Source organism: Aythya fuligula, chromosome 4, assembly GCF_009819795.1.
Source record: "Aythya fuligula isolate bAytFul2 chromosome 4, bAytFul2.pri, whole genome shotgun sequence".
In the NCBI taxonomy this organism is placed as follows: Eukaryota; Metazoa; Chordata; class Aves; order Anseriformes; family Anatidae; genus Aythya; species Aythya fuligula.
This window is the reverse complement of record NC_045562.1, coordinates 69780657-69795044: the sequence shown is the minus strand read 5'-3', so window position 1 is coordinate 69795044 and position 14388 is coordinate 69780657.

The following is a 14388-nucleotide window of genomic DNA, read 5'->3' as shown; positions in this document are numbered from 1 at the left end:
TCCCCCCCACCCTCCCCCCTTCCCCTCCTCTATTTTTTTTTTTTTCCTCCCCCCCCCACCTCCTCCTCCTCCTCCTTCCTCCGGCGAAGTTGAGCTGGAAACTCCTCCCCGGCCCCGCTCCGGCAGCTCCCCGGGGCTGCTCCGAGGCCAGCCGGGGAGGCCGGGACTCACAAGGTGATGCTGGGCTCCGAGCCTCCGCTCTGCTGCTCCTTCTTCCTTCTCATCATCCTCACCGGGCTGCCCAGGCACTCCAGCCCCCCCCCCCCTTCTCTCCTTCCCTCCCTCCTCCTCCTCCTCCTGCACACACACGGAGGCAAGGCTGGCTCTTATTTATGCATTCATATTTAGCACCGGCTCGTAATTGGCTACAAATTAATCCCTCGCCCGTAATAGTCTGCAATCTTCATCGCTGGGAGAGAGAGAGAGGCACGGTGAAAGTGTGCGCCGGGGGGGGAGGAAGGGGGGCAGAGGGAGAGAGCGAATGAAGGATGGTGCTGGCCGTGATATACTTCGCTGTCAGCTCTGTTTCAGCACACCTCCACTCATCTGGAAAGCATCTAAATAGCCTTATTTGGCGAAGTGGGAGGAGATGACGCTTTCTTTTAAATAATTGCGGGATCAATATCAAGAAGATATTATAGGGGCGAAATGAGAACTTGAGGGCTTCCATCCCTGGCAGGGAAGTTAGGTGATCAAAGGGGATTGTGTGTGCGTGGGGGGCGGGGGGGTCCGAGGTGTCAGCCCCCAGCACCTGTTTCCCTTCCCTGCTGCTTTTATTAAATTAGAACAAAAGGAGAAAATTATGGTTTAGTGGCTGGAGCAGGGCTCGTGTTCGCGGACACGCACCCTCACACGCTCTCCTCCCTCTCTCTCTCCCCTTTAGCTAATTAATTAAAATTAAACATCAAATGTAAGTGTCAGGAAACCGCGGGGAGAAAATTAATACGTTAAAACGGCGCAAGGCAAAGCAAGGCGATCGATAAATTCCGAGTAACCGGGAGAAAAGGTGTGCTCCCTCCCTGCAGGAGGAGAGCCACAGCCAGAGCTAAGTTCCACTTCCAGAAAACAAAAAGAAAATCCCTCTCTTATTAAAAGAGAGTTTAATTACGGAAAATTAAGCAATGGGAATACGAATTAGCTGCGAATTGCAAAAGGCGAATTTCTTCTCCTACCTAATTTCCTTCCCCTGCGTGTTGTAGCCGGGTGTGCTTCGATCATATCAATTTCATTCTTGTTTTGGACGCTCCACTCGCTACTCAGTGTGAATTAGCTGCCAGGAAAAAAAAAAAAAAAAAAAAAAAAAAAGGAAAAGGAAAAAAAAAGGGGGGGGGGTGTTAAGGAAAATAGAGAAAGCATAAAAGGAAAATTAGATTTTTTTTTGTCTTTGAGGCTGGTGACACATACAAGGACAGGTCCTTTGCAATTACCGCGGGCAATGATCCTTTAGAAAGCAGAAATTAAAAGTTGGGAGAAATAATGGGTAAAACAATCAGCTTGTAATTTTGGTAGGGCTTGGACATGATTAGTCCATCAGCGGGCTGGGCCCAGGGGAGTCCCGCTGAGCGGGAGCCCACAACAGCCCCCGCTCATATATTATACAGCAGCCCTTAGATTTTAATCAGACACCACAACAGTGTCCTTTCCCTTTTATGACTTTATTATGCTTTATCTTTAAATTATAAATCACCTCCTGGCTTGAAATGGTATGTATAATCTCTGATCATGTGTAGGTAATTACCTCTCCCCCTTTTCCTGACCTTACCGGCGGGGCTGCCGCGAACATCCAGCCAGAGTCAAGTTTTAATCTGCGTGTCCACACGTCTGCCGGTTTGTTTGTGGGCTCCTTTGGTGGTTTGTTTGTTTGCAGCTCCTCTTTCTCTCTCTCCTCCTCCGGCCGCGTCTCCCACCGGCTCTTTTGTTTCGGATAATTTTTCCTCCCAGTGCTTCTGCCCGCAGATCTGGGATATTATTTAAGAAAAGGAGACGGTGGGTTAGGTAGATGCCAAGGGCTTGTCTTCATCAGATATGCTGCCGAAGTCACCTGCATTTGTACTTTTTTAAAAAAAAATTATTATTATTACTATTTTGGAGGGTGGGGGGCAGTGGGGATATTTCTTATCTCTGGGGTCGGCAGACCTCAGCAGATTTTTATCTTAATTGCGATTAAACCTTCCCTCCCGGTGGCCCGGGCAGGGACAATCCCCACGGGGACGGAATCCCGGGTGGGTAAATGAACCCAAATTTCCGCATCGCCCTCGGTGCTTGCAGGAGAAGAAGCCACAGCCGCGGGGGGCCACCCCACACCCTGCACCCCCTTCCCGATGTGCCCCCCTTGGGGGAACAAACCCCACAAATGAAGGACCCCTTCCCGACGGCGCCCCGGCCCGCCCGGCGCTTTTGTTTGGTGGCGGCTTAAATCGAGTGTTATAAAGATGTTCTATTGCTCCTAATCACAATTGATTGTCAATTAGAGGCTCATTTGTGCAATCTCCATCCATCTGCCATCTCTGGTTATCTGTTCACCAGAAAGTTAGCGCTGATTCCGGGGCCCTAGATGAGTTGTGACATGCAATATCTCTCCCGTGCTCGGCCCGGGTGAGCGGTCCCGGCTTTCTCCGAGGGAAGGCAGCTCTTTCTTTCCATCTCTTGCCGGAAAAACGAGCAACAGCCTCCCTTTGGAGGAAGCAGGGAGGCCATCCAGAGGTGGGGACCCCCAAATTTTGACCCCGGACCCCCGCGCACTTCGAGGCAAGGCTCCCACGGAGCCGTTCCCTTCTCCGAAATAAATCACAGAAAGTCGCCGAACGCCCTGGCGGCTTGACAAGCCTCCCTCCCCGCCTCAGCGATGGTTATCTCTGTACTTAGGCTGAATTATACCTGCGGGGAGGTGATATTTCCACGGCCCCGAGGCACCGCTGGCCGGAGCAGCTCCTCCGCCCTGCAGAGGCCACGGACTCCCCCGCGGAGGCCGCCTCCGAGGCCTCCTTTTTGCGGGGAGGACCCGCAGAGGGCTCTCCCCCCCTAGCCCCGTAAGGGAGGATGCTGAGCACCTCGGCCCCGGCTCCAGAGGAGCCCAGCACCCTGCCGGGACCGAGCTGCCCCGGCTCTCCCCGCTGCTCCCCAGCCCCTGGCAGCCTCCAGAGCCGAGGCCTCCGGCTCACGGCGCTCCGGGATGCCGGGGCTCGGAGCCGAGCTCGGTTTTTCTCCTCGGGCTTCATCAGTTAGCGCCGAATTTCAAATCAGATTTCGGCAAACTCCAGAGCAAGCGATCCTTTTTCTTTTCCTTTTTTTTTTTTTTTTTCTTTATTTATTTTCTTCCTTGATTTTTTTTTTTTTATTTGCTCGCCATCCCTCCCTCCCCGTCTCCCTCCCTCCGCGTCCCTGGGGAGCGTGGAACTCACTCCGGGTAATTACGGGCATTTATCGCCGCCGTGCACCAATTTAGCAGCCGGGAAGGTCACTCCGGTGGCTGCACCGAGCCTCCGAGGTCCCGGCAGGTCCTGCAGGCTGCTCTTCTCCCCCCTTTTATTCCCAAATGCGGCCGGGCTCCAAAACCCATCCTGTCCTGCTCTGAGCGGGTTCCTTCCAAATCATCACCATCATCATCATCACCACCATCAGCAGAAGCGTCACCATCGTCATTATTGTTGTTTTTGCTGTATTATTATTATTATTATTGTTATTATTATTATTATTATTATTACTATTACTATTATTACTATTATTACTATTATTACTATTATTATTATTATTATTCCCAGGGCTACAAGATCTGCCCGGCACAAGGTGATCGGTCTCATCCTGCCTTGGTCCCCATCCCGGGGCCAGCAGTCATCCCGGGGTGCCCGGCCCTCCCCGGGGGAACCTCCTCCCCGAGCCCAAGTCGGGGAATTAATTAACTCTACCCACGAAGGCAAATGATTTAAGGGGAAAAAAAAATTAAAAGATTCTGAAGCAGATCTCGCCCTCTATCAATGCAGTGTCAGGTCCTCATAGTAGAAGATTTAAAAGCCCTGGGGATTCCAGGTTAGGGTAGTAATGAGCTTAATTGAGGTTAATGCTTCCTGCACAGCTCCTTGATTATTAAATTAATATTATCACACACATGAATCATAATTAGAAGTTTAAATAATGCTCTAGGGGAATCCTCGGAGGATCTATTAAACAGTTCCCTTCTCTCTCGCCAGCTCCCTTTCAGCTCCCGGCAGCCCGGGGACAGCCCGGGGGGCGGCAGGAGGTGGGTGCTGGGTGCTGCTGGGATGGGATGGCACAGGATGGGGTGGGATGGGACAGTCCCCGGGTGTCACCCCCCCGGGGTATCACCCCGCAGGGAGGGGGGCGGCAGCACCCACGGTCCCTCGTCGCCCTTCAAGCCTCATCTCTGCGTATCCCCATTTAAACAGCCCATCACCTCCCCCCCCCCCCCCCAGGTTTAGGCGCTTATCTCCCAGCAGCCGGGAGTTTATATAAAACACTAATAAAGTGCCTCGCTGTCACTTATCCCGGCCGGGAGATCGCTTTTTCACGCACATCGCGGAAAAGCGACCCGCAAGAGGCTGGAGGCGCGCCGCCCACAGCATCCCCGGCCGCCCACCGGGATGCTGGGCAAGGCGAGGGGGGGACGACAACGGTACCAAAAGCCAGGACCTGCAGCCTCAGCCCCCGACACGGTCCGGAAAACCCGTGAGAAGCATCCCCGGGAATAGGGGACAGCCCTGCTGGGACGGCTTCCCCATTTCTGTCCCCCCTCCCCAGGCTGGGGACTGCAGCTGCAATGGGGCCGTCCCGTTTGCAAAGCCCCCCCCCGGGACACACGGGCGCTGCGGGGACAACCATCTCGTTTATTTTCGTATCGCTGATATTGCTAGTCCTAACGAAAGGGTCAGCGAGGGTGGAAGGGGTGGTGGAGGGGGCACACGCTGCATCCACGGGGGCCGTGTGCGTGGAGGAAAAAATAAAAGAGAAATCAGATGGCTGGCACGCAGGCAGCGCTCTCTCTCTCTCTCTCCTTCTCTTTCTCTTTCTATTTATTTTCCTCTCTGTTGCTGAAACATATTGAAGGGGGAGAAAAAGGAAACATTAAGATCAACTGTGAGCCTTGCCGACGGTTTAACGATTTCAAATGAGCTCTGACTCTGGTGAAAATCTGACAATTACCCATCAGGATGGCAGATGATGGTTAAAATTACCAGAAATCAATATTCTCACCGGGTGTCCCAGCCTGATAAGAGAGACCAAGACAATGTTGACTATTAAAGTCGACAGCTTGAGATATTACACTATTAGTTATGCTATTTTTAATAATCTATAATATTTGGGCTATAATTAATTAATTATACGGGTCAGATAATATCTGGGGCTGGAATGAGGTCTGAAGGGTCTATTAAGGTTGGTAATGAGAAAGGAGAAATCTAATCTAAGGACGAGGAGCCGTGAAGGAACAAATATACAACAGACTTCAGATAGAGAGAGGGAAGGAGAAAGAAGGGCTGGTGCAGGCTCAGTGCATGCACCTCAGCGCCCAGGCACAGGGGCTACCCCCGAGAGCATCTCCCCCTGCTCCTTTATGCTGGTACCCATCGCTGGCCACACAGGCCTGGCTCTTGCTAAGGTGATGTGATGTCTGAGAAGTGAGAGAATGAAAATATATATGTATATATTTGATCTGTATTAAGGAATTCATGCAAAAACAGAAAACAAAAGCCCAAAGAAGCAAAATGAACCCAAACAAATAAACCTCACAGCAACTCAGCTTTCTTTTATTATTGGGATGTGGGCACTCTTCAGATATTCATGGAGTTCAGCCATCCCTACAACTGCTGCTACACCTCTCCTTGCAGGTCCAGCTTCTGATGTTGGCTGTGGCATCTGAACAGCCTTTGCAGTGCCCTGGTTGTACAGCCATGTGAGACATACACTTGCATACATGCACTACTAGCACATGCGTGTGAGTGTATATGACCCTGTCTATAAATATGTTATGTTTATAACATATTTATAACATATTTATAGACAGGGTCTATATATATATGTATGGATACTTCTTGCTATAGGTACCTACTCATTTTTATAAGGAATGTACAAAAATACACTTGCAAACATATAAATACTAACCACATAGTAATACATGCATGTAAATACATCTGCTTATCTATCTTAAAGCATTCATGTATGTTGCATCTATCAAGCACATAAAATGGTTTTATTCCCTTCTCTGCATATGAACTTCAAGCCAGACTCTGTGAATTATAAACCCTCTTCTTGCTCAGCGTTACTAACCAATATTCTAGGTGTGACACTCAAGGCTTTACCTATTTTACATCGATTATAAAAATCGCTCCTTCTACTGCTACAATAATCCTTTTTCCAGGGGTGTATTATTTATCATATTAGTTCTACCCTTATTAGTTACAGGAGGGTATGCTGAACAACATCCTCTCATACGGAATGATGAAAAACACATTTTCTAGTTATGCTTAGATTAGCCAGGGTATTAATCCTTTCTTTTCCCCAGTAACATCTTAATTTCATCATTTTTAGTAGACCTCTCCTGGTCATATGTTTCTCAGCTCTGTACTTATAAGACAGTCCTTGTTTGGATCTGGAAACCACAGAAGTATTAAAATAAAAGCTTGCAGCGGAGAGATCCTTCTGGGAAACTGTTATAGTTCAGTAGGAGTCAGTCCTTCCCTAACTATTCTCCGTTGTTAATGGAAGCCCAAAGCAGAGCCTGCGGAAAATGTCAGAAATAAGCTGATATTACCCTGCATCTCCTTGCATCCACTACTATTATTTCCTTCTTTTGCCCAGACAGTGCCTAACCGAGGCCAGCTGTAAGGCAACAAGGTGCTGATTGAAGGCAAACCTGAGAAGGTGCTGGATGGGCACAAGAGATAAAGCTCTTGGGGGCACTGCTCACAGCACCTTCTCAGGCAAGAGCAATGCTCTGAGCAAAAGAAGTTTCCTTTCCCACTAGGCAGGGAGGGAGAAAAAGGTTGTTTCTTTTGTTGTTTATATATGCAAAGGAGTAAATTAATAGGAAATTAAAATGGTTTACTCTTCATATTTAAACAAAAGGTTAACAATATTTACAGAACTTTTCAGCTGTGATGGACTAGTTAAAATATTGCCAGCTCTTGTTGATGATTGTGTGATTTTCAAATACAACTGGGGAAATGCACGTGTGTGTGTGTGTGTGTGTTTGTGAGGCAGGAGGAGAGAGGTAGAACTGAGAACTGCAAGGTTTTTAGTTCAGGAGCAAATCAAGAAGCCAAAACTCCACCCTTATTAGCTTAGTTGTTCAGTAGAATAAACCTGGTGAATTCAATGAATGCTGTACATATTGACAAGCTGCTCTGGGCTACCTCTGTTGCTGACATGCTGAGCTCAGAAAAAGGTGCCTAGCTGTTCCTATAGTCACATCCCCTAGTCACATCCCCATTCTTTGAGCCTGACCAGCTTCAACTACATCCCAGATGTCTGTCTCCATCACAGAACTTCAGTGAAATCCCCGCAATGTTTTTTGTGATGAATTGGATTTAGAGGGGACGGTGGAGGCACACATGCTGCATATATAGTTATGAATCAGACTTGTCAAAGACAATCTCAGATGGCTGCATAATCCTCCTCTATCATGATTTTTTTATTTAGGCATTTAGAAATGAAGGTGATAGAGATATGAGACACACTGAGAATAAAAAGATTATCCTTTTAGATCTAATCTAGAGAGTTAAGTCAAAGGGTCAGCTCTACAAACTGGTGCAAATTAGACCAGCTCCATCAGGTGATTTACACCAGGAGGGAATCTAATGCAAAATTGCCTGATGCTTTATCGCAAAACCTTGTTGAAATCCCAGGCTTGTCAGTACTGTGAAACTTCCTGTATACTCCAGCAGGCATACTGAAGACACTGCTCATTGTGCTTCTGTAATGAGGTTGGAGTATTTTAAGGTATGCTTAGCATGCAGTTACTTATTACTATGGCCTCAGCTGAGGTGTGGTAATTCACTATTCAGTTCCAGACTGGGGAGGAGGGAAGGCAATTTTTTCGTCTGCCTGAACGCAGATTGAAAGGATATCTTCTTGTTCATATCAAACAAAGTAGATACACTCTGCTATCAAACTAGAACTTTTTGCAGCCATTTTCTCTGCACTTACAATGGATGAAAAATATTACAACAAAAAGAAGCAACAGAAATGCTACATGCTTTGATGCTAGAGGTAAATGTTTCTTAATTTAGGCATTAGGAAGCCAGATCCAAGTTACAGGCTGTTGGGACTCCCATTTTAGTTGTTTATGGCATGAAAATTTGGATACTCAGGCAGGTCTTGCTCTTTCAATTCCAAATCAGATTGATTTATAATTTCAGAATTATTTAACTTAACAATTGGAGTATTCATCAAGCAGATTGCTTGTTGTAACAGACCCAAGCAATGTAGGCTGATGGGTATTTGCAGGGAAATCTGGGGAGGTACATGAATGACACAAGGTAACTGCAGAGCCAATTCTACAGAAAGAGAGGGTTTGAACTCCATCTGTTGGGAAGCTTAAATGTGAAGGAAAATATCATAGTGTACGGTAAGTCACTGTCTGCTAGTACTGTTGTGTTTGGAAGTTCACTCTTTGATGTCATTGGGACATCAGTTTGTGAAGATTAGGGAGAGATGGGGAAGGCATTTGCAGATAAAGACTTAAAAGTGACAGCAAAGAACATTGCCCTATCCCTATATATAAAAAAATGTTTAGTTAAAAGGGTAATATTTATTGTCCTTTGTAGCCAAGTATCAATACCCAGGACATTAAAAACAAGTGTCAGCCAGTATAACAATTGCAATTATTGCAGAAATTAAAAAAAAAAAACTAGCCCCTCAACTATTTATAATCAAGGTGTACTGGACTTTGCTCTGAAAATAGCATCATTCTGTAGAAGGTATCACTGTCTACCAAGCAGAGTTGTGTGTCAGGCCTGGAGCCTTTGATCAAGCATAACAATTATTCATAGAAAGCATCATTTCCTCCAGTGTTTTTACCATTGGATGACAGGAATGTAAGAACAGCTGTACATGTAGCATTCCTTTAATAAGATATCATAAAATGAAGAAGAAAAAGTCATAACTCTTAGAATCATTTAGGTCCTTAAGGTCATCAAGTCCAACCATCAACCTAACACTTCCAAGTCCATTACTAAACCATGTCCTTAAGCATTACATCCACACATCTCATAAACACCACCAGAGATGGCAACTCCACCACTTCCCTGAGCAGCATATTTCAATGTGTAACCACCCTTTTCATGAAGAAATTCTTCCTGATATTCAACCTAAGCCTCCCATGGTGCAGAGGTTTGTGTGTAACAATGGTTCTTTCTCATGATTGTTGTGACTCCTATTTTCTGGCTATTGAAATGATGACAGATACAGGCAATGGGAATAATCTGTACCTGTGGTGGAACTGGCAATGGGAACAAAACTCCTGCCTGCCAGAATCTAGCTGTTATTTCAAACTTTGCTTAAGAAATAGATCAAAATGATTACGAAGCATAGATGAGGTTTGGAAAGAGTTACCAGATTACTAGTTTTGTCTTTTAATTCTGCTGCCAAAAGTTGTATGCTCTATGTTAGTTGTCTGGGCTGGCACTTTAATTACTGCATAGAGGAAAATGTTTTCATAGGGCATTTCTTATCCACCTGTCTTGGACTTCTTAGGATCTAAGGCACAAAGAGGAAATCATGCAGGTGATAACAAACCTGTTTCTTCTGCCTTTTCAAGCAGAAATATCAGTCTAGGTTCCTGATTATATCTGCTGTTCAAACACAGAAATGCACATAACACTTTCCTGGGTTCTTTTGGGAGATGGAGTGAAGGGCAGAAGCCCTACTGAAATTGGTGGTTCTGACATTTTCTTTTTGTTTTTAATCCACTTTTATTTCCAAACTGCAACATCAAGATGATGGGTTTGCATCAGACACATATGCCTCTTAGCTCATCCATTGACGTACTCTTACGGTCTAAGTTTCAATGAAACTGAGAGGGATCTTGGTTTTAATGGACACTGGTTCAGTCCCAAAGATTGTTTCAGCCACATCTTCATTTCATTTTTAAGAGAATCAATTGCTTTAAAACTGGTGACACGTGTATCTTTATTAGGCTGACCCAGTTATCAGTACATGTTCACTTTGTACCCCCTTGGGTTGCCAAACACAATCTGTTTGACTGATGTCGGGTCCATTTCTTTGCATGATCATTCTTCCAGCAGTCAATACTGAGGTTTTCTAAGCTATCGACCAGACAGCTATTGGATGAGGCAGGGCCACATGACCTCCTGACCTAAAATACTGTAGCAAAAGCAGTGAAGATATGAAATCAATAACTTTATTGAAACAAATATCTGAGGTGACACTTTCTGCAGAAGGATTAAATGAAGAGGGCTGTGGTAGAACTGGGTCAAATTCTACATGGCTGATTCATGTAAGAACCAAGTCAGGTTAATGGGAATTCAGAGAAACAAGAGAAGCAAGATCTAGACCTGTGTCAGGATGTGCTGGACCCAGCCAGACCTTGTGGTCCAGCTGAGGAACTTGCCCAGGAGAATAAGGAGGTAGGCAGCATCTGCTGAACTGACTCTGCAAATGTCTGCAGAGCACCCCTCCTTAAGAAAGAGATTTGAAAACAGGTGATGGGCTTTGTAGAGAAGAGGCAATGCAGAAACTGTTTGCATGGGCTCAAAAGAATACAGAAACAATGTTAAAACCACATCCCATGCATAGGCATATGACATATTTATTCTGTTAGTGTTTTGGTTTTCATGGGTATTTTAAGGTAACTGGCATAGCCTTGTTATCCTTACCATGTGTTCAGTGATTACAGCAATTCCCCAGATTTACTTTTCATTCATGGCTGAATTTTCCGTAATGCCCAAGTAAAACCTCAGCCCTTTAAGTGAATCCAAGCATTTATAAAATAAGAAAATGTTGTCATCAGCCTGTGTTAATATGTCAAATCTTGCCACCATTTACTGTGGGACCACAGGAACAAGAATTTAATAAAATAGATTATTTTACTTTCTCATAAATAACGTTGCTGTTTGATCATGAAAAAGAGGTAAAGAAAAAGAGGAGAAAAGCTCAATAAACAGCCATTTTATTACTGTTGCTAGAAATAAAATAAGAGTAAGGGAGACCTGGCCACTGTTTTATTGTAGCTGTGAATTCACTTCTTTCATTTAAGTGTCTGTCACATTAGTAGAAATATACAGACCACTCTGAAGTGTGTACACTGGCAATGACTTTGCCCATTTTTCATTTTAAATAACTTTCAGCTATTCTTTCCTTTCTGGACTCAGGGGTGGCAGGCTGCTGTAAGTAGGTGTGCAAAGTGAAAGCAGCATCTTTCCATGGGCTGTAGGGCAGAGTTTGATACCAAGTATCTTGCTGTGGCTTTGTTCAGTTCACAGTAAAGCATTCTCAGTTTAACTGAAATAATTAAAATGAAAAAAAAAATGGCTTTAATATATGCACTTTATTTAATACTGCTACATTCTGTTAAACTTAATAACAAATGAAATTACTCCAAAATCATTTCTCACTATTGAATGTGTGTTTTGTGAGCTGAAATGAATTAACTATGAAGTCACTTTGCCATCAGTGTTTTTGTATGTCAAACACTTCTCTGTACTGCAATGCTGAAATGATGGCTCATAAGTCATTCCTAGTAGAAATATGCAAGTTTAACTGACTTAATTAAGGAGCAATGCACTTTAAAATAGGCTTGTAAAATATTTTGGTTAAAATATTATGTTTACATTATAAGCAATAATATTTTTATATACACGTATATACTTGCATTTGGGAGATGAACTTGAAAAAGACCTTCTAGTGATAGAAGAATCAGTATGCAAGAATTAGGCCAGAAATGAACTCAGTAATGAAACCCAAACAGGACTTACATTCCTCCAAAGCCTGGTGCATGTTTCCTGTTCAAATACAACATCTCTATAGCGCTTGCCATTACGTTAGTCTGTAATGTCTCTCTGCATTTTAAGTAAGACCAGAAGAGACCACCTTTCTTTTGCTCTGTGAAATCAATTGGGCTGCTTATAGAGGGAAACACTACCAACTGTGAGGAAAAGCAGCAGAACATGGCAAAAGCAGACTTCAGAGTTTTATTAAAATTACAAGTAAGAGCATCAGTAATATTATGGTGGTGACTACACATGTAAAGTCCTTACTGGAAGGTAAGGAGGGAAGTAAGCCTTATTCCTAGTCTTTTATTTATTTATTTATTTATTTATTTATTGAGCTTCAGTTGCAGCTGGTGGTTCTGGTTTGGTTTGGTTTTGATTCATTAGATTAAAGGGGTCTTTGGCACCTGACAGTTTTCCTTCAACTCTGCTTACTAACCATGTCTTATACCTGTAAAACTACCAGACTGTCCTTTGGAGAAATAATCTTTGCCATTTTTCTCATCTCAAAGCCGGTGAAAACAGATGGGTCTCCTGCTATTTCTCGAGAACAAAAAACATGAAATATCTTAGTCCAAAAGGAAGAAGGAATGCCATAGATGAGAGCATTTCCAATAAAATGTCCCGTTAGTATCCTCTTCTTATTTATATTACTGTATCTGAAAAAACACAACATGGGCAAAATGTGTACCTTGTCAAAGTCATCGGACATTTTGGACTCAGGGACTCCCAAATGCAAAAGCTGCTTATTTTCGAAGTGATCTCTTCTTACAGAGATGTGGGGGAAATATTTCATAGCTGTACTTTCATGGCATATTGTATATAGCATTATTGTCTCTATGTACTATCTGGCTTTATTTTTTTATAAATTTTATAAGTTATTTATTTTATTTTATTTTTATAAGTTTTTGGTGTCTTTGAGCTGTGGTTTGCGGTGGTGCCCTTTGTCTTGCCCCCCTGGTAGTCATTGACAGGCTTTGGTTCAGAACTTTGGGCTCGGGCTGCTGGTGGGAAATCCTCATGGGGACTGAACTTCATAGAAAGGCTGTCTGAATTAAATTATTTATAACGAGCATGCATGGCAATTGAAGCCTTGTAATGCTTACCACTGGCTGGGTGTGTGAAGTGAATACATTACATTCAAATAGGGGGAAGAAGTTATGATGTTTCTGCAGCACAGGCCGTTTGCCAATCCATGGTATTTACATTCTATACCTCTTTCGCTTAAATGTTTATACCTTAACGGATATTTTCTCAAGATTGAGAGACCTCCTGATATAATAGCAGGTAATCTGTACCGAACCCAAGCATCAACTGATTACCAGGCTTGCTTGAATTACTATATGCTATTACAGTATTTTAGGAACCTGTAATATCCACCATTACTTTCTCTTGTGAGAGTCCTTAGACTGACTTGCTGTTGCCATTTTTCCCTCTTTGGCAAATAAATATTGTAGTGTATCCAACACAATCAGCAGAGTGTAACCAGAGTGTATGAGTTTTTAGCACAGATAATTAAAGCCCAGTGTTCTCCACTGTAACAATTACAAGTACTTGAGGAAACAATGACAAGGTCATCGTGTGAATGCAGCCATCAGTCAGGGAATTCGCTGCCTTAATAAAACAATAACAAACTTGTTTGGAAACTAACGTACAAAGGAAGCGACAACAAAATTGTTTCCTTGGACATATGTTCTGTTAACCACATAAATGTGGAGCAATAGCACATATCACCTGTTTAGCTAATTAAGACCAATTCCTCCTATCTACCCCAGGTTCCTTGAGTTGTGGCTAACTTTTACTGTTGGAATAGAAGAAGCCACTTGGCATATGCAGGTGTAAGTGGGAATCCTTTATGTTTCTGCAGCACCTGCAGCGGGTACGATGACACTCCCGGGTAAACGCTGATGTAAGTGTGGTGTCCTGCATCACCAACAGTCTGTAAATATATTGTCCTGTATCACACACCACCACACAGTTGTACTCAAATTCATACTCAGGCATGCACCTGGGGCGCAATAACCCCAAGCAGAGCTACAGGCTGGGAGAGGAATGGTTGGAAAGCTGCCAGGCAGAGAAGGACCTGGGAGTGATGGTGGACAGTCGGCTGAATATGAGCCAGCAGTGTGCTCAGGTGGCCAAGAAGGCCAACGGCATCCTGGCTTGTATTAGGAACAGCGTGACCAGCAGGGCTAGGGAGGTGATCGTCCCCCTGTACTCAGCTCTGGTGAGGCCGCACCTCGAGTACTGTGTTCAGTTTTGGGCCCCTCGCTACAAGAAGGACATGGAGGTGCTTGAGCGGGTGCAGAGAAGGGCGACGAAGCTGGTGAGGGGCCTGGAGAACAAGTCCTACGAGGAGCGGCTGAGGGAGCTGGGCTTGTTCAGCCTGGAGAAGAGGAGGCTCAGGGGCGACCTTATCGCTCTTTTT